This window comes from Sminthopsis crassicaudata, chromosome 1 (genome assembly GCF_048593235.1).
Source record: "Sminthopsis crassicaudata isolate SCR6 chromosome 1, ASM4859323v1, whole genome shotgun sequence".
Lineage (NCBI taxonomy): Eukaryota > Metazoa > Chordata > Mammalia > Dasyuromorphia > Dasyuridae > Sminthopsis > Sminthopsis crassicaudata.
Window position 1 is genome coordinate 101,686,803 of NC_133617.1, and position 24,190 is coordinate 101,710,992.

Consider the following 24,190-nt stretch of genomic DNA (forward strand, 5'->3'; position numbering starts at 1 on the left):
TCCTGTCATGGTACATTATTGACTTAACAATTATTTAGTCCCACAATACCTCAGATCTTTTTTTCTATATAAACTATTGTTTAGGCACATATCCCCCCATTTTGTACTTGTAAAGTTGATTTTTAATTAGAACCCAAGCATGCCCTCCCTCGGACAATGGAGGGAACTTTCTAAGAGTTTACCCTTAATCTTTTGATTTCTTTTTCCTATTTGATTCTAACCTCTGCTCCCAATTCCTTTAATTTTAGAATGATAGTTTCAAGGGATCTCAGAAGACATTTGATCTCTTTCCCTGCTGTAAGGAAGGGCTATATTTGAGTAAGGTTAGAATCTCTCTCTCTTTCTACAGTGGCTAGGTCCAAAGCATCTAGATTTGGCAATTTTGAATTATTTTGAAATTAGCAAGGATTAGCAATATCATGGGTGATATTACTTGGCAGTGAGGTTGGTAGTGGAGTTGAAGTGAATCTTTCTCCTTTTCCCTCTTCTAGTTCCAGTGTAAAAATTGTGAGCCACTCTAACATCACCAGATAGGTCAGTACCACAATGTCTTCCTGAGGAAGGAATTCTCATTATGAAAGCTCTTTAGGAAGGTAGCACAGTACTAGATCTGGGTTCAAATTCTGCCTCTGTCCAATTTATTGTCCATGTGATCCTAGGCAAATCACATTATTTCTCCGTTACCTAGTCTAAAAATTGAGGGGAATGAATTAGTTGACTTCTGAGGTCTCTCTTAGCTTTCAATCTATGCTTCTATACAGCTGAGGATGTTCCTGAGACTTCCTCAGGAACCACTTCCGTTGTCTTTCTGACCAATTATTCTTTTGGTCGGTCTAAGGAATTGTGTAGAAGGCTGTAGAAGTGTTTTCTACTCTTGTTTCTGATCACTTTTATAAGTCTTTAGATAATATATACTGCCTCTGTTTATTATTACAAGCAAAGAGAAGATTTGCTCTTGGATCCTAAAGTAAGAGTTTTGCCTTTTTAAAAATTTGTGCATAAGGAATTAAGGGTAGCATTGAAAACAGGGCAAAGTACAGAGAAAATGTAGCTTGGCATTTCCTCCTATTTATCTTCTTTTATCTTTATGACTTTTCAGTTATGTGCACATCAAAAGTCCAATATCCACTGGGCTTCCTGTTCACTCTTTTCCCACCTCTACCCCTTTAGGAAGCTGAAGATTTTAAAACAGTTAGCTGAATATTAAATTTATAAAATCTAAAATACTTCTAATATTTTATCAGAACCTAAGACTTTGATGATTTTTCAGTATTTGGAAGTTAATTTAAATAGATTATTCAGTATTAAAAATTTCCCCACCCCATCCCCATCTAAAAAACAAAAAAACTAAGTCACAATCTTATTATTGAAGGTTGAGAGGGATCTTGGCAGAGAGCAGAGGTGGGTGTGGGTATTCTAGCCTAAACTCCATCATTTTACAAATGAGGAAGTGAGGCCTAGGGAGAAATGGAGAACAAATGGTAAACTTGGGATTTGAATCTAGGTCCTTATTTTTTCTGCTATGCCATGTTGCATGTATCCAACCAAAATTTTGGTGACTAACCCATTTATTATTAGACAGTCTATCAGGTACAGAAAGAATTCTTGCTTGCAAGTAAGGATTGGTTGACCTTAGCACATTGTTTGTCTGTTTGTTCTGAAGTTTGGTTAGCACATTTGAACCTAGCTGAACTTCCCCCCCCCCCAACTATTGAGTATTATTTTTTCTCTTTTATATCTTACCTCCTCATTGGGAAAAAAAAAGTGAAAAAAAACCGTTCATTTTTAAAAGATTTTGAGTTCCAATTTTTTTTTTTTTTTAACAAATAACTAGCTGAACATTTAAAATAATATCTTCAAGAGTTATCTTCAATACCAATGAGGGATTTGCAAGTGTCACAATGAAAAAAGAAAGGAACCTCTTCATAATGTTAGTGTGGAGACAGATCTGGTACCTGCCATATCATATTGTGGTCAGTCATTCAGTTTCAGGTTATCCAATGTGACTCAGAGTGTGTTTCACTCTATGTAATAAAGAGCCTTGAATTTACAGTATCATGTTGCATTTTACCTTTGGAATGTTGGGATTTATTATTATATGTTGTAGAAAAGTACACTAGCTTTTTCCAGCCTTATTATGTAGTATACTACTTTGTTCACTTTATTGTCTAGTGAGGCAGGCTAATTTACTCATCACACTTGACATTCCATTTTCCATCTCCAGGTCTTTGCACAGGCTGTTCTTTTTGCCAGGAAAGTACTTCCTGGTCCCCTTTCCTGTTGAAGTCCTTTATTTTCTCCAAAACTCAGTTGAGATACCATCTTTTCCATGAAGCCTTTTCTGATCCTACCAACTGTGCCAGTTGCCAGGTGCTTAAATACTTGGATTCATTGATCAGGATTGAATAGGGTAGGGTGGGGTGAGTGGATTATGCTTCAGGAATTCTGGAATTTTGTCCTGTTTGTCTTTAATTAGTTGTATGACACCTAGACAAGTTATTTCATCTTTTTGCAGTTCAGTTTCCTTATCAGTAAAATAAAGAGGAAATCTAAGGTCTCTTCCAGTTGTAGCTTGTGATTCTATGCATGGATTATTAAGATAGCCCGTTTAGGGTATAGAAGGAACAGAATGTTTTTTTTTTTTTTTTTTTTTTTTTTTTTTAACTTTATAACCATAGTATCTTGACCATTTTGGGGAGGAAGGCTTATAAACTTGCCTGAGATACAGATTGGCAGCTCCCCTAATTGTTAGCCATTGGAATGGGGGCCACCGAGCCCGTATGAGTCAGAATCAGGATTTGAACGTGTATATTCCTGATTCTAAGCCTAGTACTTAGACACTTTGCCCCTGTACCTTGTAACAATAGATGTTTAATAAATGTTTGTTAAGTTGAATTGAATACTTTTGCCTCCTCTTATTGCTCTTTCTCCCTACCTAATCCTAGTCTTCTACCTCTCTATACCTTCCTCTCCCCCTACCCCCATTTTGCGAAGTAGGCCAATGAGAAACAGAAGTGGCTCTCCAACTGGTGTTTAAAAAAAAAAAAAAAAAGGTAACACTCATATACATAGAGTCAGTATATCATCACTCCAAATGTTGTCTCCTATTTCCTTCCCTCATCTTTTAAAAATATGGGACTCTTTGAACCTAGACCTTTCTTAGAGAGCATATTGCCCCCTTTTTGAGAGAAAGGTCAAATTTGTTTATTTATTTTTACTGTGACTTAAATTTTTTTAATAGTACTTTATTTTTCTTCCAGTTACATGTCAAGGAAATTTTGAGCATTCATTTTTAAAAGATTTTGAGTTCCAAATTTTTCTACCTCCCTCCTTCTTTTCTCTTTTTCTGAAGTTTTTGGATTGTTTGATATAGTTAATACATGTGCTATTATGAAGAACATATTTCCATATTAGTCACAGTTGTGAAAGAAGAAATAGATCAAAGGAAAAAAAAAGAATTAAGAAATGAAAAAATATGTTTCAATCTGTATTTAGACTTCATCAATTCTTTATCTGAATGTGGTTAGCATTTTCCTTTGTGAATCTTTTGTACTTGTCTTGGATCATTGTGTTATTGAGAAGAGTTGAGTAATTCATAGTTAATCATCATATAATGTTGCTGATACAATGTATAATGTTTTCTAGGTTCTGCTCATTTCACTTTGCACCAGTTTGTACATCTTTATAGTTTTTTCTGAAATCTGCCTGTTCATCTTATTGAACAGTAATGTCCTACTACATTCATATACCATAGCTTGTTCAGCCATTCCCCAATTGATGGGCATCCCCTCAATTCCCAATTCTTTTCCATCACAAAAGAGATTCCTATGAATATTTTTGCATGTGTAGATCCTTTTTCTTTTTTAATGATCTCTTTGGGATAAAGACCTAATTGTAGTATTGCTAGATCTAAGGGTGTATACAGTTTTGATCACTCTTTGGATATAGTTTTAAGTTGCTTTCCAGAATGGTTGGATCAGTTCACAACTCCACCAACAGTGTATTAGTATCCCAATTTTCATATGTCTTCTCTATAGGTTTTCCTTTTTTTGATATCTCTGAACTCCTAAAAGGCACATTTTATGTTCACAGGATTATAGAAACAACATTAGAAGGAACCCTTGAAACTATCTAGTCCAACATATATTCTACTGAAGCACAGAAAGGCTAAATGACTTTCTTCTTTCCTTTGCTGCTTTGTAAAATGTTTGTCATGTATTTGGAATGTACATTTACATGTAATAAATGCTTGTTGACAGTCCTAAGTAAGAAGGTGCAGAACCAGGCTTCCCTCTAAGGTTCTCTGCCTCCAAATCCAGAGTTCTTTCTATCATTTCACTTGCCCTGAATAAAAATGAGGGAGGGGAGCAGGCTGATATTATGTGTTCTCCTCTTATAAAGACAGTTCCTTCTGGAAGAACCTTGAGTTGCATTTCTTTTCTCACCAAATGCTCAAATGGACTTGGGGAGCTTTGGTTCTATGTTAGATATCAAAAGAGCTAACAGAACCCTTCCAAAAAATATTGTGATAAATCCTGTAATCAGAACCCCTTTGGAATCAGCTGTTGTTTTCCATTTCAGTATTTTACTTGAGAAATCCAACCTTTTATTATTATTATTTAAACCAATTATAAATTTGAGAAAAGTTCTTTTCCCAGGTTCAGATGTTTTAGAAGAGGGAATGAAGTTCTGAGCAAAGTAGTACCATTGTCATCTAAGAATGTATCAGACAAAGACTGGGAGGAAAAAGAATAAAAAAGGAGGAAAAGGAAGAGGAAGAGGAGAAAGAGGAAGAAGGAAGAGGAGGAGGAGGAAAAACCTTCTTTCATTTTGCCTTTCTGCCATAAGGCTGCTATTAGTATCTAAAATAATACAATAACTCTCATGTAATTTTACACAGTGCCTCTTTCTTCTGCCCCCAAGTTAACTTTTGTATAGAAAAGGCGGCCTAGATTTGAAAAGAGTTTATTTAAAACTGGTGTGATTCCTAACTGAAACCACAGATGGATGGGCCAAATGTGCTGACTCCTCAGGTTTCCTTCCTAACATGTATAGCCACACTACTTACTGTACAAAGCTAAGAAATGATCTGCTCTAATTCACAAGTTAAATGATTTGGGGAAGTTATAGTCAGATGCACAAAGTCACAATAAATGATCTATTTGTATTTTATTTAGGACACTATTCTTATATTCACTCAACGTAGTTCTTCAGCTAAGTATATGATTCCTCATAGTAGAAAGTAAAGGGTGAGGGGAACAGAGTTTTCGGAGAAGATGGAAAGGGAGAATGATGCCATGCAGGGGAGAAGCAAAGTTAGACCAGGCCACTTTGTGCTTAGAGGTGATCAGTGACCAGTTCCCTTGGGTCCCAGATGTATTAGAAATGGCTGGTAACTGTGAAGTTGCAGCTTTTTAAAGAGGATGGGTGGGAAGCTAGAGGACAAGGTTGAGGTCCTGGTGCAGGCATCAATCAGTCAGCAAGCACTGACTGTGCCACGCATTCTGCCAGGTGTGAGAGATACAAAACAAAAAACAAAATAATCTCTATCTTTATAGATACTATACTGTGAGATGGGGATGGGAGGGGACAGAGGCCAACCAAATACAAATAAAAGAAGATACAAAATATATACAGAGTAGAGGAATAGGACTGCATCTATGGTTTCACTGAATTTCCAGATCAGGAAACTCAACCAAAAGCACTTCAATACCTTTTCTGCAATTTGTAGTCTTACAGTTATCTAGAATGCTATAAGGTTGAACTTGCTTGCTACTATATTGGGGGAAGAACTTAAATTCAGAGCCTGCGCTCTGTTCATTATATCACATTATCTCTCACACAAAGTATAAACAAAATAAACGCAAGGTAATCAGAGGGAAGGAGGCATTCATAGTTACAGGATCAGAAAAGTGCAAAACATATAAAAGATAGTGCTTTTTAAAATTTTTCCCCTTTTTATTGTAGCTTTTATTTGTAAGATATGTGCATGGGCAATTTTTCAGCGTTGACAATTGCAAAACCTTTTGTTCCAGCTTTTCCCCTCCTTCCCCCACCCTTTCCCCCAGATGGCAGGTTGACCAATACATGCTAAATGTTAAAACATAAGTTAAATACTATATATGTATACATGTTCATACAGTTACTTTGCTGTGCAAAAAGAATCAGACTTTGTAATAGTGTACAATTAACCTGTGAAGGAAATAAAAAAATGCAGGTGGATAAAAATAAGAGGGATTGGGAATTCTGTAGTGGTTCATAGTCATCTCCCAGAGTTCTTTCTCTGGGTGTAGCTGGTTCAGTTCATTATTGCCCTAATGGAATTGATTTGGTTCATCTCATTGTTGAAGAGGGCCTCGTCCATCAGAATTGATTATCATATAGTGTTGTTGTTGAAGTAAGTCTCTCCAGGCCTTTCTGAAATCATCCTGTTGGTCATTTCTTACAGAACAATAATATTCCATAATATACATATACCACAATTTATTCGGCCAATCTCCAATTGATGAGCATCCACTCAGTTTCCAGTTTCTGGCCACCACAAACAGGGCTGCCACAAACATTCTTGCACACACAGGTCCCTTTCCCTTCTTTAAGATCTCTTTGAGATATAAGCCCAGTAGTAACACTGCTGGATCAAACGGTATGCACAGTTTGATAACTTTTTGAGCATAGTTACAAATTGCTCTCTAGTATAGCTGGATATATATTCACAACTCCACCAACAATGCATTAGTGTCCCAGTTTTCCCACATCCCCTCAACATTGCGCATTATCTTTCCCTGTCAATCTAGCCAATCTGACAGGTATGTAGTGGTGAAGATAGTGCTTTGATATGAATTTTGAAGAAAGGTAGATTCTAAGAGGTAGTTTTTACTGACTAGTAAGAGTTAAGTAAGAGGTAGTGAGAGATAGCATGTATGAGGGACAGCAAGTAGGTTAGTTTGGTTAGACAATTAAGAAATTATATATTAATTAAGGAATATAATTTATAATAAGTCTGGAAAGGCAGTTTGGAACCAGGTTGTAAAGGGTTTTCAATGCCATAGTTAGGTGGTACCCACATAAATGATGGTAATAAGATATATCAAGGGGGAATGCATGTAAAGCTGGAAAACAGTAGCATCTATAGCAGTGCCATGCTGAGATAGGCCTAGGGTTAGAAGCCAGTAGTCCTATTGACAGAGCTCCTTCCTTCTTCAGGAAAAGCTAGGGCATAAGTGAAAGCACGTGCGCGTGTACGCGTGCGCACGCACGCACACACACACACACACACACACACACACACAGAAAGAAAACCATGTGTTACAACATGAAATCAGGATCAAAAATTGAGAGAAAAACAAGTGAAACTAGTCCACCTTCTATTCAGTTTAGACCACTTTGGTTCTATGGTTCTACTCTTAGGGGGGAAAAAAATCTTTTTCTTACACAATCAATTTCCTTCTTGGTCTGAGTAAGAAACTTGGATATTCTTAGATCTGTGCTGATTGTTATATCGCACAAGTCCTTTCTTACCCCAATATTCCTAAGGATCCATGAGTGCAACAATGTGTCCTGTCCTATCGGGATACAGATCATAACACATCTGTACCTGACCAGCCTGGTGATTCTTGACAGGATCCTCCTGTAACATAATTAAAGAGTATTGTTAGTCCAATGTGCTGGGACCCTCTTTGGATTTCTCTTCGTATCACAAGAATGCCAGTGGAACAAATGGATTGTTTGTAAGTTATTCCTCTATCTGACTACATGATTAACTGATCTATTTTGACCACATGTTTCTTGGATCCCATCTTTAACATTGCTTTTTCAATGAAATTTCTTGCTGATAATGTGCTGTAGTCTGCATATATCTACCATTTGTTTTTCCCGTGCTTTTTGGGTGATTGTTGTTATCCATTTGTATTTTCTGTCATTATTGTTGTTTGTTGTTCAATTGTTTCAGTCCTTTCAGTTATGTCTGATTTTTTGTAAACCATTTGCTTTGTTTTGTTTTTGCAAAGATATTGGAGTAGTTTGCTATTTCCTTCTTAAGCTCATTTTTATAGATAAGGTATGAGGCAAGCAAGGTTAAGTGTCCAGGGTCACAAAATTAGTAAGTATCTGAGGACAGATTTAAACTTAGAAAGTTGAATCTTTTGACTCCAAATGTGCCTATTTGCATTATCTATCTAAGACATCAACACTAATGGACAGATTATTTTTTTATTTATACAACTGTATATCATTGTTGGGACATGAAGCATACTTATCTACTTTATTTTTTCTTGTATGGATAGTTAGATAAAATTCCTTTGGGTGATTATCAATCTCTTTAATATTGCAGTATTCTAGGACTTTAACTCAGGAAGGTCCCTTCTTATTCGTAAAGTTTAGAAAAAATCACTGAAAAGCTGAGACAATCATTTAAAGTTGCCCTTTCTCCTAAATACTTCTGAAAAGTCTTAGCTAATGATTTCAGCCAGAAATGCTGCATTTTTCAGAGTGGTACCCTTACTATGTATCTTTTTGTCCCATAGTTAATTTTTTTTCTTGTCTCTCCAACTAGATTGGAAACTTCTTGACAGAAGTATTACTGTGTGCATCTAAAAATAATTGCTGATATATACCTTTCAGTGTCATACACAGAGTAGGCACCAAGTAAATGTCTGAATTGACATTTTTATCAATTCAGACACCCAGGGCATATCACATGTCACATGTACTAAGCATTTGTGGTTGTCTCTCATTCAGTTTTTAGTTCAAAAGATATTTATTAAATGTTTGTGTTGTATTAGGTCCCATACTAGAAGGCACAGACCTTGCTTTAAAAGCCCTTGGTTTAAATAGGGAGAAAAGGCATGAACATAAATAAATATGATATTTAAAAACGTGAACTAAGGGCAGAATAGAGATTCAGACATGTGCCAAGAGAAAGTCAAAGAGGGAGAGAGCCTCTTCAGTTAGAAATATTCCAGAGAAATTGGGATTCATTCTGTTATGTAGAACTACAAGTGCCCCAGCAGTATCATTTCATCCCAGAGTTTTTCATTCATAAAAACATACAATGCCCATAAAAATTAAGAAAATAATCTTTCAAATTAGAAATGGTTTAATGGATGTTGTAAGCAAATTTCTAGATTCTTGACTTTTCTTTATTTGACTCCAATTTCAGGCCCATTTTCTACATCATGATTTATTTTTATTAACAATTTAACTTCAAGCCAAAAGATTTCTGTTTGCATCTCTTCCTTCCTTTACATCCAATCATCCATCTTTCCTTCCTTCCTTCCTTTCATTCATCCATTCAAAGCACATGGATGGATGGATATATCCATCCATTCATATAGTTACTAAGTCTATCAGTGCTACTAAATACTGGGGAAAAGAAAAATAAATAAAAGTTTGCCTTTGCCTTCAGGAAACCTTTAGTCAAATAGATAACAATTCTACTATTAGAGAGGCAACATGGTACAGTGGATAAAATGCTGGGTTTGGAGTCAGAAACACTCAAGTTCAAATCTTGTGTCAGTGACTCCTGGGCAACTTAAACTCTATAGGCCTCAATTCTCTCACCTTGATGAGGGTTGGACTTGATAGCTTTTTAGGTCCTTTCCAGCTCTTGATTTATGATCTCATGATCCGGCCTCTGACACAATAAGAGCCATGTGACTATGGACAAACTCTAGTGCTCCAGTAGGCTCACTTACAACTATAAATAACAAATAAGCTGATGATTTGTATAACTGGAGTTTTTTTTTTTTAATTGTTAGTTGGTTTTTTTTTTTTTACCAAGAATTTCCTACAATAATGAAATCACAGGTCTAGACAAGAAAAAGATAATTCATGTTTTCATATACTTTATAACCATTTGGAAAGATTTCTGGCTCTGTTGCTTATTACTTGTGTGATCTTAGGCAAATCACAATCTTCCTAAGACCATTTTCCCAGTTATAAGATAAAAGTGTTGGTTTGGACTCTTCTAGTTCTGCATAGGAAACTGAGATTCAGAGAGAGCTCTAGCAATGAAAGGATTTGCTCATAATTATTCCACTACTAAGTGGGCAAATCTAGATCTTCTGAGTCTAAGTTCAGTGCTGTGTGTGTGTGTGTGTGTGTGTATGTGTGTGTGTAACAAGTTATATTCCTTTGCTTTTCATTTTCATCAGCCTCTTCCTGCTTTTCTGGTTTCTTCCTCAAATAAACATTGTTTTTTTAAAAGGTTTATTGACACTTTTTGTTTTTATACCACAATAATTTCTGGAAATGCCATTACTTCTACACCCCTATTATTAATTTCTTTGGGGCTTTCTAGAAAAACCAATAAACAAAACTACCACCTAATAACATATACAACATTTGTTCCATGTCTCTCTCCTAACAAATATATATATCTTATCTTGTGTATATATAATATATAACAAGATATTAGATTACGATATTCATGTGATTAATGTTATGGTCTATGAATTTTTAATGTATTTATTTTTGTATGTAATGAAGGCAAGTTTCACAATCTCTTCTTTTTCCTTTTAAGTTTTTTCCTTTACACAAAAACCATTTTAATGACAGTGACAAAGTTAAAAATAAGGCAAATAAGATGCTCTCTCTCCTCAAATAAAGACTTTTAAAAATGGTTTTGGTCAAAATGTATTACAAAATAGAAAAAAAGTTTTCTCCATATTCACTGGCTAACTTTGTATATAGGGTTCAGGGAGGACTTTCAAACAGAGGCAATTATCAAATGATTTAGCGTCTCTTATTCACTATTCTTCCTGAAGCCAAGAAATAGGTCTATCTAGATTTCTTAGAGTTCATTCATTCATTCATTCAATAAATAAACATTAAGAACATTCTGTGTGTAAAATACTTTGCTGGGAATTGGGAGAGATACAAAATGTAGATAAAGCACACTCTATAAAGTCATAGATTTCACAGTTTAGGAGAAAGATAAACTAAAAACAAAAAGTATTATCATATATAATATTATATGATAAGTTCATTAAAGAACTATGTATGTTGTGATAGGGTGGGGTGGAGGATGATGTTGAACAAAATCTTTTTAAAAAGATATTTTTTTTAATTAGGGAAAAAATGTCTTTTTTCTCTCCCATTTCTATTTTAGGGAAGGACTCAGCCCAACCATCCCTCATTTTTCCATACTGAACCAACCTAGGCATGGGTACTTCCTCCTCAACCCCTTTTTCTTTTTTGAGGGAGTGTTTTTTAAAATAATAGTTTTTTTATCTTTAAAATATATGTAAAGATAGTTTTTAACATTCATCCTTATAAAACATTGTATTCCAAATTTTTTCTCTCTCCCATATCCCCCTAGATTGCAAGTAATCCAATATATGTTAAACATGTACAATTCTTCTCTATATATTTCCACATGTATCATGTTGCACACACACAAAAAAAATCAGATGAAAAAGGGAAAAAAGACAAAAAAGAGAAAAAAAACAAGATGCAAACAACCAACCACAAAAAAGGTGAAAATATTATGTTGTGATTCACATTCTGTACTCGTGGTCCTCTTTCTGGATGCAGATGGCTCTCTCCCTCATAAGTCTACTGGAATTGGCTTGAATCACTTCTTTGTTGAAAAGAGCTATGTCAATCACAGTTGATCATCTTGTTTCTGTGTACTATGTTCTCTTGGTTCTACTCACTTCACTTAGCATCAGTTCATATAAGTCTCTCCAAGCCTTTCTGAAATCATCCTGTTCATCATTTCTTATAGAACAGTAATATTCCATAACATTCCTATACCATAATTTATTCAGCCATTCTCCAACTGATGGGCATCCATTCATTTTCCAGTTCCCTATCACTATAAAAAGGGCTGTAGCAAATATTTTTGCATATATGAGTCTTTTTGAGGGAGTTTAATTTTAATATTTTATTTTTTCCAATTACATGTAAAAACAATTTTTCACTTACATTTTTAAAAATAATTTTAAGTTTGAAATTCTCTCCTACGCTTCCTTCTCTCCCTGATCATTGAGAAGGCAAGAATTTGATAAAAGTTTTATATATATATATATATATATATATATATATATATATATATATATATATATATATATATGTACAGTCATGCAAAATATGTTTCAATATTAGTCATGTTGTGAAAAAAATGATTGACCAAAAAGTTTAGGAGACCCCCAAGAAAAATAAAGTAAAAAAAATATGCTTCAATAAGCATTCAGATTCTACCAGTTCCTTCTCTGGAGATGGATAACATTTTTTTTTATCAGAGGTCCTTCAAAAGTGCCTTGAATTTTGTATTGCTGAGAATAGCTAAGTCATTCATAGTTGATTATTAATTAATATTGCTATTGATGTGGACAATATTCTCCTCGTTCTGCTCATTTCACTTTATATATAGTACAATAATATTCCATCACAAACATATACCATAACTTGTTTAGCCAATCCTCAATTAGTGGGCCTCCCCTCAATTTCTAATTCACTGCTATTACAGAAAGAGCTGCTATAAATATTTTTTGTTCAAATAGGTCTTTTGTTTTTCTTTCTTTCTTTTATTCTTTTGGAGATATAGATCTAGTAGTGGTATTACTGGATCAAAGAGTATGCATAGTTTTATAGCACTTTGGCATAGTTTTAAATTGGTCTCCAGAATAGTTGAATCAGTTCACAATTTAATCAACAATGCATCAAGGCCCAGTTTTCCCACATTGTCTCCAACATTTGTCATTTCCCATTTGTCATATTAGCCAATCTGATAAGTGTGAGGAGGTATCTCAGAGTTGTTTTAGTTTACATTTCTCTCATCAATAGTGATATAGAGCATTTTCCCATATAACTATAAATAGTTTTAATTTATTCATTTGAAAATTGCCTGTTCATATCCTTTGAGCATTTATCAATTGGGGAATGATTCCAACCCTCCTTTTCAACTCCCATCTATCTTCCTTTCATTGTAAGGGAAGACCTTGAGAGCAGAAGGTATCTTTTTATTTGTACTTGTATCTCTCTAGGGTTTAGCATAGTGCTTGGCACACAGTAAATCCCTAAGTGTTTGTTGACTGACGTGGGGAGTAACTTCCTTGAAATATCATTGAAGATTCTCTTAATACCACCTGACTCTACTTTATTGAAGCATATAAAATGAGAGCTGTTCTTTAGGGAGAGTTTGGCAATAAAAGAAAAAAAAAACACAAAACAAGATTTCTAGTCTATTGTGTCATTGGTCACATACAGAGCAGAAATGTTTTGTTTTATTTTTTCCCTTAAGTAGTAAAATCTACCATGTGTCTTGTTAGATTTTTCTGCAGTTAGGCAATCTCTTCAGGAAATTGGTTTTTAGAAGGCAAATTGCTTAAAATATCATTAAAATTATAGATCCATTACAGTCATTTGAAGGAACTAGGGACAGTGAGCCTGGAAAAAAAAAAAAAAACAACTCAGGGGGGATATATTGTTGTTGTTGATGATGATAGTGATGATAACATTACAATAATAGCTCACATTTAAACTGTAATCTTAAGGTCTGTGAAACCCTTCTTTCCTCACAAGAATATTTGTCTACACACATCTTAAGAGCTGTCAGTGATCTAATAGAAAAAGAGTCCATAGACTCAGTGGAATCCAGGAGAACCAGATTTATTTCCTGGATTGATGACTTGAATAGCTTACTTTATCTCCCTTAACCTCTGTTTTTATAGTTCTAAAATGGGAATAATACTCCTTACAGGAATTTCTTAACCTCCCGGGGTTGTTATGATGAAACACTTTTGCAAACTTTAAAATATTACAAAAATGTGGGCCATCATTAATTTGTGAATGAGGGAATGGATTTTCTCTGTATGATTTCTTAGGGCAAGGACTGGTTTAATTCAATATAAGGAAACCATCTAAGTAAAAGGAAATTGCTTCTGGAAGTCATGAGTTCCCAGTCACTCAAATTGTTTGGGCAAAGTCTGGATGACCATTTGTTTGGCAGATACATGGCATGGTAGATGGAGTGCTGGGTTTGATTCAAGAAGACTGAAATCCAAATCCATTCTCAGACATTCATTAATTATGTGGGGAAGTACATAATGAGATATAATGCCTGCTTTAATTTCCTCAATTGTAAAATAGGGATTAATAATAGCATTTATATATTGATTTATATATAATTGGATGTTGTGAAGATGAAATGTGATACAATTTGTAAAGCACTTTGCAAACATTAAAGCACTATTTTAAATGATAGCTTGTAGTAGGAGTACGAGTAGGAGTTGGATTAGCAATTGCTGAGATCCCTTCCAACACATTACCAGGTGACTGGGGTGGATGAAGAAAGAAATGAATGCAGGAAAAAGTAGTTCTTTTTTTCTTCTAATTTTTTATTAAATTTTTTGGAGGGGTCTGGACATCAGAATGAGGAGCTCTTGGGGTGAAAACTCCTACTTATGTACATTTTCTTAGATGAAAAAGATTTCAGAAAAATTTGTGAAAACTTGCATGAACTGATGCAAAATGAAGTGAGCTGAATTAGAACAATATATACAATTACAACAATATAATAAGGACAAAATACCTTTGAAAGACTTTAGAATACTGATCAATGCAATCATTAACCATATTTTCAAAGACTGATGCTAAAACAGGCTATTCAGCTCTTGACAGAGAGGTGAAAGTGTCAGGGTGCATAGTGAGATATATTTTTTAGATGTGATCAATGTGGGATTTGTTTTGCTCGACTATGTATATTTATTTATTTATTAATAGTTTTTATTTATCAGATATATGCATGGGTAATTTTACAACATTGACAATTGCCAAACTTTTTGTTCTAATTTTTTCCCTCCTTCCCCTCCTCCCCCAGATGGCAGGTTGACCAATACATGTTAAATATGTTAAAGTATAAATTAAATACAATATATGTATACATGTCCAGACAGTTGTTTTGCTGTACAAAAAGAATTGGACTTTGAAATAGTGTACAATTAGTCTGTGAAGGAAATCAGAAATGCAGGCAGACAACAATAGAGGGATTGGGAATTCTATGTAGTGGTTCATAATCATCTCCCAGAATTCTTTCGCTGGGTATAGCTGGTTCAGTTCATTACTGCTCTATTGGAACTGATTTGGTTCATCTCATTGTTGAAGGTGGCCACATCCATCAGAATTGGTCATCATATATTGACTATGTATATTTATTATAGATATTTTGGTTTTCTTGTTGTTTTTTTTTCTTCCAAAGGTGAGGGAGAGAATCTCTAGAGGAGGGAAGGAGAGAGGAGAGGGAAGAGAGAGAGAAGAGAGAAAGAGGAGAGAAAAGAGAAGAGAGAAGAAAAAAGAATAGAGAGAGGAAAGAGAAAAGAGAGGAGAGGAAAAGAGAGAGAGAAACAGGGATGTGTGAGGGAAAGCAATTTGATAGATTTTATAATTTCGGGAAATTATGAGATAAATAGGACTTTATGGCTGAGGAGAAGGGGAAAAAAGGTTAGCTAATGTTTCACAAGAGGGTGATGTCTATTGAAGGGAAGCATTGGTTTTTATCTCAGGATTTTACTTGTGTCTTAGCTTTTATTCTTTTTGTTAAGTGTCTAGCCTTGCAAAAAGCACAAGTCAGACAATTAACTGTAGCAAAAATCCTGGGTTCAAAGTCAAAGGACCTGGGCTCATATCTCACCTGTGCTGAGTATTTAGTACTTGTGTGACCTTTCACGTAATCTTTCCTAGTCACCGTTTCCTTATTTGTCAGTTGGGAATAATAATTTCTCAGCTATCTCACAGAATTAACTTGTGAACAAATGATATGATCTATATAAAGTACTATATAAAAGTGAACTATTATTGTCTTCAGAAATTAATTCATGTTAGCTACTGGACTAGTTACCTTGGCATTGCAGGCTTCTTGGTCATTAGTTTATAAGGACTGTGGCATGGTGTTTTTTAAATTAAGTATCAAAGTCCTCCAGGCAGATCCTAGATTGGTATTATATTGTGTACTGCATAAAACAGTGGTTTAGAAATCAGAAAACCCAGCTCATCATTTTTGAGCTATGTGACCTTAGTTGAAATCACCGAATCTCTTTTGAGTCTCAATTTGTCTATAAAATGAGGGTGATGGTTTGAGATGAAAGGAAAAATTACAAGATAAAGCCTTTAAATAGTTTGGAACTAGATAGACCCTTAAGAAAGGGGAGGTGGGAAGAAAATAAGACAAGGGACTTGGAATGGTATATTCAACTGACCTTAGGGATCTAATGTTCTAGATATAGCTGGCAAGAGAGGATGAGTATTGTGGTGAATAGATAAAAAGGGAAGGAGTGGGAGAAAATGGCTTGCAGTTCACATCAAAATGTTTTGGCTAAGGACTCAAAGATATTTGATTTGGAGAAAACTGAGTGGAAGTAAGAATGCTGCCTTCAAATGTTTAAAAAGCTTTTCTATAGGACAGGTGTTCTACATGAAATTCCACCAGTAGAGATCTCAAAATTTTCGGAACTCACAAACCAACTGTTTTAAAGGAGTAAAGGAAGTCTTTAGGAATGCTCCTTCTGATTAATTCAGAGAAAGGTGTTCATACCCCATAAAGTGATCTAGTGGAGAAGTCACGAAACCTTTTTTAAGAATCTAATAGATGTCAGAATAAGGGAATCTTAAAGTTAACATATCATGTTTATAATTCTGTATTTTCTGGGCTAGGAAATTGGTAAAAAAGAAAGAAAGAAAAATCAGCTCCCCTATAGAAAACAAAGAGGACATTTTATTGTTTTCCTTGCCTGGGAATTCCATTTTCTCCCTCCTCCAAACTATTCTTAACACCACTTCACAAATCCTCCTATGTATAAATCTGGTCATGCTACTGCTCTGCTCAGAATCCTTCAGTAGATTTGGATTGCACACACAATAAGGCTCATGTTTTTTTGCCTGGCACTCAAGATTTCACCATTTAGCCTTATTCGGCTCCCACCCTAAGTCTCTTTGGTACTTCAGACTTTTCCCTTTCACTTACCATATGCCCCAGGCAAAGTAGACTACTCTCAATCCCCTTTATACACTCACCCTTTCCTGCCATTGGATTTTGCTCAAATGCCTTAAATTCTTCTGTCATCCTCTATGCCAACTGAATTCTTCACTCATATTTTAAAGCCTGACTTAAATGTTCCATTCTCTCTGAAATCCTTTTCTACTTTAATCAAACTGATAATAATATTTCCCTATTGGACTCCATGTGGTACTACTTTTTATGTTCCTTAAAAAATTCCATTTTATATTATTTTCCAGAAAATTTTCATTCTCTACACTTCCTCCTGCATTCCCCACTGAATGAGCAAAAAACCCAAAATCTCCATTATAAATATGTATAGTAAAGCAAAACAAGTTCCCACATCCACATTGGTCATCCAAAAAGATAACAGCACTAAGTCTATTTCTATCAGTAGTTGGGTAGCATGTTTCCTTCATAATGTAATGCCAGAGAAAATGAGGCAGAATAGAGATTAGAGAGTATTTGATAATTTATTAAATGGGGAGAGATTTACTGGGACCAAATGGATCCATGGTTTGGTCCCAGGGCTGAATGAGACTATGGTCTCCAAGAATCAATGTGAGTTCTCAATGACCTATATACACATGGCTCAGACTCAGGGGGGGGGTAGATTGAGACAGGGGCAGAGTCAGGGTACTGAGAGGGGACTCTGACTGGGTGGGGTGAGCCTCTGGAGATGGGGGGAGGGATCTTGATAAGATGGCATCTGACATTCCCGATAGCCTGGGATAGGCATTCCGATATTCTAAGTGGTCCTCAAGCTTTTTAAATAGGCGCCAGTTCACTGTCCCTCAGACTGTTGGAGGGCCAGACTATAATAGAAACAAAAACTCACATTCTTGTCTCCACCCTCAGCCCATTTGCCATAACCCAGTGGGCCGCATACACGTCCTCAGTTTGAGAACCCCTTTTTAGAATCTAAAACATAAGATCTTTTATGGGAATCAAATATTCTGATAAAGAGGGAGGGTGGTTTTGCAGGACTGAGCTTTGAACTGATAATTACAAACTGAAGCAAAACAATTAGAGAAACTGAGTCAGGATAATTAGGGCAAATGACTCACGACAAAGAGAACTGCAGCATAACAAGTCCTATAGAATTCTGGTTGGTTATTGTGTAAATTGCACTTACAATGAATGTATCCTTTTACATTATACTTTGTGTCATGTGGTTAATTGTGTACATATCAAATCCTTTGATAGTTTGAAACTTCAGGAGAGCAAAGACCTAATCTTTTCTTCAGTCTCGTTCCAGTCAATATTCAGCTCAAACATTTCTACAGCATAAACAGAAACATGAGATAATGGCAAAGCAAATCTTAACGTGCCACCTGAGGACTAATTGATATTCCACAAGAAGCCTTTCCTGGGCTCCCGCTGCAGCTTGTGCTCACCCCCATGAGTTTGTTTATTTTGTATATGCTTCTATACAGTGTATGCCTTTCCTACAGAATGTAAACTCCTCAAAGGCAGAAACGGTTTTTATTTTTGCCCTCAGTTTTTAGCACAAATATCTGGCCCATTAATTAATTGTATGTGCTCTGCACTTTAGGAACATTTAATGAATATTCTTGTTGAATTGTTCCTGAGTTAGTCAGAACGCATTTATTAAGCTCCTACAGTGTGCAGGTTGGAATACAAAGAAAGTGGAAAACAAGCTCCCAGTTCTAAGCTCTCTTTCTCGTTTAAGGTGTATGTACAACAGTTGATACCCAGTTAAGGGACCTGTTCCCTGAGGGAGAGGGCGGGGAGAGATGATGGAAACTTTCTGGGTTCACGTCCTTAGGAGTATGTCTCCCTGCTGTCCCTTTAAGAAGAGGAGGGGTAGCGAAGAAACCGAAGGGAGGGTCCTCCCTCCTTGTAAAGTGCCAGCCTCTCCTCTCTCGCCTAGCACTAGCTCAGCCCGACCACCTGTCTCCGGCAGCCGCCTCGCTCCGCCCCTTTTCTAACGGGGAGGGGAGAGGAAGAGAGGCGGAGAAAAAGCCGGCGGACAATTTACCTTGTGGGGCGTGGCGCATGCGCACGGCCGGACAGGTCCCCGGCGTCCTCACTTCCTGGCATTCCCCCTTCCCTCCCCCTTCCCCTGTACATCCGGGTCACTTGCCCTCTCCGGTCGTAGCTGCCGTTTGCTGCCGTCTCCGCCGCCGCCTGGCTCTTCGCCGCTCCGCTATAGGGGCAGGTGCGGAAGGCTCTGGGTCCCGGTCGTCGCCGCTTCCCCCGCTCCCGCCCCGGGGCTCCCCCTAGCGCCGCAGAAGAGTCGCCTCCACCTCGTCCTCCTCCTCCTCCTCCGCCGCCGCTCCGGGGGGAGGAGGCGAGTGGAGCGGGACAGAGCAGAGCCCAGGAGGCTCTTAGGCTGCGGGTGAGTTTTTCCCTCGAGAGATTATTTTCTCCCCTCTTCTTTCAGCTCGCCCCTCCCCCCAGCCCCATGGCGCCCCCCACCCCGTCTCCGCCTCTCCCTCTCTCCAGCCCCCAACGTCTTCCATAAGGCTGCCCAGAGCCCACGCCGCCTGTGCTCCCTAACCGCCCCCCCATCCTCGCCTTCCTCTATCTCCCTTCCCCCCCGGCGCCGCCCCCTCCCTTCTCTTTTCCTCTCTTCTTTCTCCTCCATTCATTCATTCATCCATTCATCCATCATTTCACCCCCTCTTTCTTGCTCCTCAACTTTCTTTACCTCCCCACCCACTGCTGTCCCCGGCTTTCCTTCCCTCTCCTCGCCTCTCTCCCTTTTACTAAAACTAGTCTTCATGCCCCTGTTCCTGACCCCTTCTCTGATTTTCCCTTCCTCCCACGTGGACTCCCCCTCACCCCTCACTTTTCCCCTCACCCCGCTCCCAATCCTACGCCTTACCTTCCTACCCTCAGAGGCTTCTTCCTCCCGCTATATTTTGTCTCTCCGGTGCTGGCCTCCTCAGGCATCTCCAAACCTCCCTCCCCCTCATTTTTGCTAGGACCCCATCATTGCTTGCCCCCTTCAGGCGCCCCCTCCACCCCTGGCCCTGCGCATCATCCTTTTCTTGCCGTCTTCCTTTGGGGTATAGATTTTATTTTCCTTTATCACCTCCCTCCACCTGAGTTTGTCAATTTCTTCCCCTCCCCCAATTAAATTTTTTTTTTCCTTGACCTCCTCATTCCCTTATTCTGGCTTCTGATTCCCATTCAGCTAGGGTGTGGTCTTCGGGTGTTTCCAAAACATATAATTTTACTGTAATTACCAAAAACTCGTGGCAGTCAAATTCTAGTGGGGAGAGTCCATTGGTTTTTTTTTTTTTTTTAACTTTAAAAAATATCATGGATGTCCTGACCATATCATATTCCCTCTCTGAAAGATTATATTTGATTGATTCTTTTCTGCAATAGTTTCTTTGTTTTAATACTTACTGCGATGGTTTCTTAATCTTAATATTTCCATGACTGATGCACAATATAACCCACCAATAGAAATGTTTCTTTGAGACTTTTTTTGTCCAGTCAGCAGCATTTGAGTGTCCACTGTATGCAGAGCACTTTTGGTATTCGTGGATGTTCTCTGAAGTAGAGCGCTATTCTGGGTTGCTCTGCTAAGTTTTTTGTGTGGAGCAATAATACTCTTACTATTAAGAACTTTATTTACTTTTCTCATTCTCCAGTTAGTTGATAAGAGTCCATTCACATTTATCACTTTAAAAAAAAAAATCTGTTAGGGGATTTATGGAGAAATGCACATCTTTTGTACACTCTACAGTTGGCAAGCTTAAATCTAAGAATAATATTTTATTCCACTCAAAGATTTCTATCAGGTGGGCATAAGTATACTTTATTATTGAAGGTAAGATTACATCGATTTAAATTAAAGTAGGCTATCTTTTTTGATTTTATAGTTGTGTAATGTTAGAAATAACACTTTGAGTTCAGAATTGCATGATAATTATTCTGGACATGAATAATTATGAACATTAATAAGTATCAGTGAGCTAAATATTACATCAGTATTCATTGAATGAAATGACAGCTTTTTTAAAATGACATCTGTATTCATAATAAACTGTAAGAGGAAATTCATTTTTTGAGGCATCTGAATAATACTTGTTGATCTACATAATTTATCCATTAGACATTTATTAATGACTATTTAGGTAGACTGTACTGTTAAATGTGAGAGTGCTGTGTGTAACCCAAAGATAAATTGTTTCTCTGACCTGAAAAAGCCTACAACATTTTTTTGGAGTGTAAAGAACAAGGAGAAAGGGGAACAGGGACACATGTATACATAGACACACAAAGTAACGATTCCCTGGTTTCATTAGTATAGGTAATCTTTCCACAGATTCTGATCAAAATCTTTCCTTGTTTTAATAGGATTACCACTGGCTAAATCTAATACAAATTAGCATATAAATGCATAAGAGGAATATAAAGGGATCTAAGCACTCAACATGCTAAACTAAGGAAATTAATCTGAAGACTAAGGCACTGAAGTTACAAACCCAAAATAAAAGTCTTTGCCCTTAAGAAGCTTATATTCTCCTAGGGAGATAACATTAGAGAAGATCTCTGTAGACTAAGGGAATATAAGTGTAGTATAAAGGAGCTTAAAGTGGGGAGAGGGCAATGACAATTTAAGGGTTAGGTGAGGTTTTCTAGGAATGACTTTATAAAAGAGTTGATAATAGGAGGTAATGCTTGAAATACTATGGTAGGGGGAGAAGACTGAAGAGTGCATTCTAGGCATAAGAGATGTCCCCAGTGATTCACTGGTAGTGAATATAGGAAGTAGTTTTTATGTTGGGGAACAGTTAGTTTGTAAAAGATGTAGTGAGAGTCAGAAAAAATTTTTAGAGTTAGGTTGTAGAAGAGCTTAAGTGCCATTTGCAAATGTAATTGAAGCCACTGAACTTTTGAACAGAGGAGGGACAAGAGAACTTGTCAGGGAGAATTGTATCTTGTGAAAATTATTTTGGCAGCTTGTGTGAAAGGAGAATTAATTTAGAGAGAGGGAGATTCTGGAAGTAGGGACAACAATTAAGATATAGGTACAATAGTCCGGGGAGGAATTGAGGACTTGGAACATGGTTTTTGTGAATGGAATTTAAAAAATGGACGAAAGAGTAGTATTGGATATGAGATTTGCAGATGAGAATCCTGACTGACTTCAAAGTAATAAACTTGTGGCTGGGAATATTTGGAGGGAAGAAAGTTTTGGGGGGAAGATAATGAACAGAAAAGTCTTTGTCAAGGATCTGCTATATAAAAATGATGTAGTTCTTGATGTCAAATATGTTTTAAGGAAGAGACAAAAGATACAACATAGTGGTGACTAGAGAAAGGTATTTTGGTTTGGAGAATTGCAGAGATGGTGATTAAATAACTATTGGGTAGCCAATTTGTCTCATTCTTACCTAGATTAGTTGGCAGCACTAGATTTGATTACTGTTTCTAGAGCCTGCAGGTGGCTGCCTGTCATGGGTGGGGATGAGGGGAACACAGGGCAGGTGGCAAGATGTCTTTCCTACCAGGCTTTAGTTTCCTTGTGAATAACTGAATCACATGTGAAGCATATTCCAGGACTGGCTAGGTAGCGGGCTTTTGGTGAATTTATTAACTTACCCTCTTCTGGTTTCAAAATTGTGAAGGGATTAACTTATAATGATTTTTTTGTTTGTTTGTTTTTTACTTTTTGTACATAAGCAAGTGAGTATTCATCCAGGAAGGCTATTGTCATTGTATGACTAGTAGGCAGTGAAGAGCCACTGGAGATTTTTGAATGCAAGAGTGAGGTAGTCATAACTATGATTAGAAACTGTGTTAGTGCACAAGAATAATTTGTCATCAGTATGTGTAGGATAAATTGGATTCAGAGAGACTAGAAACAGGACATTTATTAGTTCTGATCCTCATTAGTTTAGATGAGAAGTAACGAGGACCTGAATTTAGGGGGACTTTATTAAGTTGTATTGCTGACAGTAGAAATGACAAAGACAGATAATGAAATATATCACCACTGTCTTCAATAATAACATTTTTTTAAAAAACCATTCCTCTAGAGAGCTAAAATTTTTAAATGATTCTTGACTATTGGTGTACAAATGTTTTAACTGAGGTTCAAGGATGAATGTCAGAGTGGTCTTTAAGATAAAAAGAATTCTACTGTTTTATTTATTGAGTTCTAAATAATTAGAAAACATTTAAAAACATTTTTTTTTAAACAATACTGTAGCTGCACTTAGTGGAAACTTCTGTTTTTATAGAATGTGGTAGAATGTTTAGAATGTACCTTAGACTATAAGTTGCTGGGAAGAAGCCAGATTTCTCAGATACTTAAAGTGTTTGTTGATCAAAGGGATTAGTTAAGAGGTGTGATATGTAAATTTATTCGATTTAATATTATGAAGTTATAATTTAGCTGTATTTTTCATTCAGGGCCACAGTGGAATCAGCCTAATTTCCTTGATTCAGATTTTGTTTTTCTGAGCTTTCCAAGTATGAAATTCTTAATAAACATAGATCTACCAGATCATGTTTGACGTAGTTATTTTGTTTTCTGGTCTCCAGATAATTTTTTTGGTCACTGATGAATGTGATGAAGGTGAAGGTAGCTAATGGAAAATAAAAAATAGTGTGTCTTTAATTCCCTCCTCCCCCAGTTAATTTCTTATGTACCTCCTATTGCCCTGGACATTGGGGAAAATCAAAAGATGATTATAAGTTCCATCTTCTCAAGAAATTTCTTAACGAAGTTCTTTACATTTATATAGCATTTTCCGGTTACAATGTGCTTTATTGATATTTCATTTGATCCTCAAAAACAATCCTATGGAATCTGTAGTGTAAATAATATTATCTCCATTATTCATAAGTAGAAAGTGAAGTTTTTTTTGGGGGGGAAAAAAAAAGTCTTGCCCAGTATGATATAGCTAGGAAATGTTAAGAGTTTAGCTTTTGATGGAATTTTTTTTAGCTTTAAAATGAAATACCTGATTCATTTGCAGGTTGGAATTGTTCTTTATTCCAGCCCTAGCATTTTCCAGTTCAAGTACCTTTCATGTTGTTTTTTTCCATATGTATAGTGCCACTCATTTTAAAATTAATTTAGTTTTGAAATAGCCAGTTAAGTATTAATTCAGTTGAGGAAATGATTTATGCTAGAGGAAAAGAAAAAGTTTATTCACTAATTCTGTTATTAGTTTCCCTCTTTGGGGAGGACTTTTAGTTGGTTTA

The 24,190-nt window shown here is 36.5% G+C and overlaps 1 protein-coding gene across 16 annotated transcripts in view; it reads left to right on the forward strand.

The window, feature by feature from the left end:
- The window catches only part of CYRIB (CYFIP related Rac1 interactor B), a 200,126-nt gene that overhangs the window by 62,567 nt on the left and 113,369 nt on the right, over positions 1-24,190 (forward strand). For 5 of the 16 annotated variants that reach the window (XM_074265623.1, XM_074265588.1, XM_074265577.1 and 2 more), the window contains exon 1: positions 19,082-19,355. The exons of 7 other annotated variants lie outside the window; for them this stretch is intronic. The gene's annotated coding sequence lies outside the window, so the exon portion shown is untranslated. Of the gene's footprint in view, positions 1-19,080; positions 19,356-24,190 lie in introns of those variants that run through there. 4 more of the 16 variants (XM_074265556.1, XM_074265548.1, XM_074265635.1 and 1 more) reach the window with 1 other exon arrangement.